The 5,008-nt window shown below is 47.8% G+C and overlaps 1 long non-coding RNA gene across 1 annotated transcript; it reads left to right on the top strand.

Moving 5' to 3' along the window:
• The first annotated feature begins 2,300 nt into the window (after positions 1-2,300).
• Positions 2,301-2,807, top strand: LOC120642859. Its single transcript, XR_005662755.1, has 2 exons — positions 2,301-2,395; positions 2,487-2,807. It is a non-coding gene; the product is annotated as an uncharacterized LOC120642859 (long non-coding RNA).
• Positions 2,808-5,008: the final 2,201 nt, after the last annotated feature.

The following is a 5,008-nucleotide window of genomic DNA, read 5'->3' as shown; positions in this document are numbered from 1 at the left end:
TGTCGACGTGGGAGAGCGGCCGAAGCATTGATGGTGGTAGACGTGTGTGGCCCCACCAACGACCCGTTCCCCCGGGTCGGTGATGGGCCCGGGGGTTATTGTCAGCATAGTGGGATCGGGGGGGGGGGGGGTCCCACTCGCCAGGAAAAGCGCACGATGGGAAGACGAATTGCCCGTCCGCAACCCCACAGCCGCGATTAGGACGGACGGGTCTTCCAGGCGGACCCCACGTCCATCTGGGCTGGATCGGGCCTGGGCCCCTCGTGGCGGCCCGGGATGATCCCTTTCCTTCTCGACAAAGACACCCGCCCGATAGAAAATCTTTTACCATGCGGGTGTCTCCTGGATTACTGCGCCGCAGCGCCTTAGCCTGCACGAGGCCCGGAGGAGGGCCTGGCTTCCCTGTAAAAACATCATGATTACAGAGGAGCCGTGCAATGGTGAGCCAGCTGGATAGGCTTATCTCTAAGCCACGTCACATCAGGGGTAAGTTGGATGGTAGCTGGGGCCCGCCCCCATTTACTGTGTGTCCCGTCATGGTAACTCTTCTCCCGACCCCGGCCGCCTGCCCGGGGTTGACTCAGGTCACCCCGGGTGGAAGGCGGGCCCAGTGGGTCAGGAGAAGGCCACCTCGGGAGGCCCCGCGGCGCCTCGAGCCACACCCCGGGCGGCTCTGGGTGGGCCCGACAGACTGGCCTCCTGACTGACAAGAAGCAGAGCAAGTTGGTGGATGGCGCCCACCCCAGGCGTGGAGCGTTCACACCCAAGGGAGAATATTCTCAGTACCGGTTGTATTCTATAAATAGGAAGGTCTCAGGACATGTAAGGGATCGGCTCCTGATCCTATATAACGAACACACAGGAGCAAGAATAGTAATCCCAAGAACCGAAGAACACAGGACATAGGGTATTACGCCTCGAATGGCGGCCTGAACCTGTCTAAACCACATTCTCACAAACCTTCCCACAGGAAGATCTTGCTGCGTGTTACACCCCTGGCCGAATCTCTAAACGGGAGTTACTAGCTTCAACATCTATCCATCTGGTTTTCCATGTTTTCCAACAGAAGCCGGCTGTCACTAACACAACTCAGGTATCGCCATCCTTACCTGCAGACATTGATCTTCCTCGTGTTCTAGAAAAGATATTGCAGAAGCGTACCGTCAACAAGGGCGTCTCACCTATTGATCAAGTGCTGGTAAAATGGTCTGATTGGCCAGAGTCTTTAGCAACTTGGGAAGGTCTCCTGGATCTCCAACGGCGTTTTCCTCATGCGCTGGCTTGGGGGCAAGCTGCGTTTCAAGAAGGGGGGATGTTAGAGCAGCTCCAGTGGGCGAACCATGGGGAAGCTCAGTTCGCTTTAACCGAACCGAGACCATTGCAGCTGTCGAATTTTGGGTGTCAGACCTCAACGTCGAACTCCATACTCGGTTCGACGCGAGGGAAATAAATACTCTTTTTTGTGCGGCCACTGCCTGCTCCGCTTGCGCAAAAGGAGAGGGCCAGACGGAAAAAGCTGTACGCGCAGGCCCCACCAACCGATGTTGATGCTGTGCATATCGAATCGTAGTTTCGTTCGCTGCACTGGCTTTTGTTGTTCCAACAAAGGACTGGAGCTGCTCTTAGTACTCCTACTATTGTCACTAATGGGCCTCGTATCAAGCAGGTCAACAATAGAGTTATTAGGCCAGACTGGGTAAATATGCTTGCATGCACTTAATGGGCTGAGCCCGTGTAATGCAATGAGAATAGCTTAAATACTCGTGAGAGAGGGAGATGAACTCATCAATGTAATAGCTATAAACTTGGATTACAAGTAATCTGTCCTCCTCCCTACCCGTTGTTCTTCCCTTCTCCTTCGAAATTCCCCATTGCTTCTCCGAATTCCTTCCCTCGCTACCTCGCTGCTAACTTGTCCGCCGGGCGTCGGGGTGGAGTCGGGAGGACCGGAGGCTGTCATGAGGTTTGACGGGATGGGAGAGGAGAGGGGATGGAACCATCCCGTAGCTCGTAGGATGGGTTAGGAGCGGATCGGTAAAAAGTGGTGGGACGAGCAGATTAGATCCGACAGCTGAAATTGATTTCTGGCAGAACCACGGCGAGGCAGACCCATAGGAGGGTAAACAAAACTTCATGCTTTTTAGGTAGTAGTAGAAACCATGAATTACAAAACCCTCGAATGAAACTGAGCAGCAAAATGTCAATTTCCTCTTTCATGATTGACTACTATTGTTGAATTTTGTTTCATGAGCAAAGCTGCTCTGTTTTTTTTTTTTTGATTTGGTGGTGTCTTTTCTTCAGGAGTTTGGAGATCGAGGACAGAACAACCTTATCCTATCGCTGAAGTTGAAGGAGATTACTGCTCCTAACCTCCCAACTGCCCTCTGCTTCCTCGGTACACAAACAATAATACACATGCCTTGCTTAAGCATTTGCATCATTTTGGCTCCTATAATTAATGGTGTTCCGGAGTTGCTTGTTTGTAGGGGAAAAGTATAACAACTTGGTGGAGAGGTACAAGCAGCAGGTGGCTGAGTGTGCTGGTGAGTGTGCACCTAGATATGATGGCCTGAATGTTTAGTATTTTCATGTTGGCGAAGAGAGGGTCCTTTTTGTTGGACAACTTACTGCAGAATGGTTTTCCAAATAGTTCGTTTAGGCCAAGAATTCCACATAGGGTGAAGGTCATAAGCAGCACATGTTACTGAATCAAAAAAGTTGCTCAGCAGACGTGATTTTCAGTGTCAAATGTTATTCACAAAATGCTTAATTATATTCAGAAGAGTTGCAAGCACAGTTTTCCCTTACATCAGGTATATGAAATATAGATTTCTGGTTGATAATTATAGTAAAAATAAAGTGGAGTAAATGGAAGTGATGGATTGATGGGTAAAGGAAAACCTTGGTTAAGCTACGTCAGTAGTGCAAAATTTCTTAGCTTTCTCTCGTCCACTCATTTTTTTTCATTCACAACATAAATGAAAATAACCTTGCACAAAGCTATCATCTTGAAAAAACAACAATGATGAGACTCTTTGATTACAAGTTTTCAACAAAAAGGATATCATATGCCATCTGGTCAAATTCCCACCATGCTTTTGGAAACAAAATAAGTGGAACTTGGCAGCTACTCATCACATTTCTATTTTTCTAATGACTTTAAGCACAACACCAATACCTTTGCTGATTCATCATTTGGTACGGGTAATCCAACTATACCTTTTTCCTTAATCGTAGTATCATTGGAATCCAGTTGTTCCTTGTGACTTTGATCCATTTCTTATCCAAGGTATAAATGAGAGATCTTTTTTGTCCATTGCTTCCATGCTTCTGATCCTTTAGGTGCATTCATTTGTTGGTTCATGGACATAGATGAATGGGACCTTTAGGATTGTCAGTTATGAAGTGTTATGAATGAAAAATGTTGCCGCATTTGTTAGAAAGTTTTTTTACGAGTTTTGAGGATTGTCAGTTACAAAGTGTTGGATGACAAATGTTGCAGCATTTGTTAGAAAGTTTTTATTGGTTTCAAATAACAGGATCAAAGTAACTACGATCAAAGACCTATCTGATCCCATCCCCTCAATTCTCTGAGGTATTCTTCCTGTGAAAGAGAGGCGCGTGTCTACTTCGCTATTTTGCTCTTGATTTTTTTATTTTGTTCCCAGCGATTGTTTTCTCTATTATTTTTGGCTAAGTTTTGTTCTAGTTTTTGATCCTATCCTTTCGTAATCCTTCTGAGGAGCACAATATTTGATGCTGGTGGTGGAGATTTCCACTTAATTCCAAACTTCCGGATGTCATGTTTGGCATTGACAATTGCTGCCGCTTGTGTGATGGAATGATCTGTAAAATAGGGTGACGGTGGCTGAGTACCGCAAGCAGGGATTCTCGGGAATGTTGGCATTTCTTAAGTCGATACCAGGTTTGCGATGACCTTGGTAACAACCTCAGAATTGCCTGTTGGCGGTCCTTAGTGCAATCACTAGAAATGAGGGCGCCGAACCCATCCTAGCAACTGCACCCAAGGGGTGCCACTCTCGTGGTATAATCAATACAATTACAAATAGATCCGCAAGCACACGGATATACCGTTGTAGCATTTCACCCGGAGAGTAAGGGTATCATCATTTATTTGTGTCCCAAAGGACGGCAGCGGCAAAGGTATTGTACTTAACATTAACCATGACATTGTGCCTCAAGCAATAGGCAGGACTCTAACAGGGGTGTTGACGGTCATTAACGACCAATTTTGACCGTCAACTCCAGCACAAAAGGGAACCACAAAGTGGAATAAATGCTAGCATAGGGTTTATTTATTAACAAATTCCACATTTGGTGCTTGAGAATGTGTGCAGGTGGTTTTGAACTAATTTCGCTGGTTTCAAGTACACATTGGCCCGACATAAATCGCAAAAATTATCAGAGCACCGATTCAAGCTCAAATGGACCAAGTGTAGCCCAAGAACCCAGCTCAGACCACTCAAGACAGGCCAAGCCCAACTGGGTTAAGACAAGGAGGCCCAGGACAGCCTGCTGGATGAAGCTGGGGGCGGTTGGCCCACCTGGCAGGCCGACCGCCTTAGCTTCGATATGTGGCGCCTCCCTGCTGGTTGCTTAAGTCGGTTCCAGGTGCTTCAGCCCGTGGCTCCCTCCTATAAATACAAGGGGAGGGGGTAGAGGAATGGACACACACACACATCACACTCTCTCAACTCACCTTTCTCCCTTGGAGCTTGATGCCTTCATCCTAGATGCTAACACTACTCCAGCGCCCCTCATCACCGCCGGTTCAAAATAGGCATCACCGCCGGTTTGAGGGGTGTTGGATTTAAGTCGCTGGTGATATGGGGGTCATCACCGCCGGTTTGAAAACCGGCGGTGATGGAGGGGGTTCATTACCACCGGTTCATAAACCGTTGGTGATGAGTGTGCCAACAGTTGGTGACGAGTGCGCCAAGCGATCATCACCGCAGGTTCAAGTACCAAATCGTTGGTGATATGTTGA

Source organism: Panicum virgatum, chromosome 7K (genome assembly GCF_016808335.1).
Source record: "Panicum virgatum strain AP13 chromosome 7K, P.virgatum_v5, whole genome shotgun sequence".
NCBI classification, from domain to species: Eukaryota; Viridiplantae; Streptophyta; class Magnoliopsida; order Poales; family Poaceae; genus Panicum; species Panicum virgatum.
The sequence above is the reverse complement of the archived record's forward strand: the minus strand, read 5'-3'. Positions and strand labels throughout refer to the sequence as shown.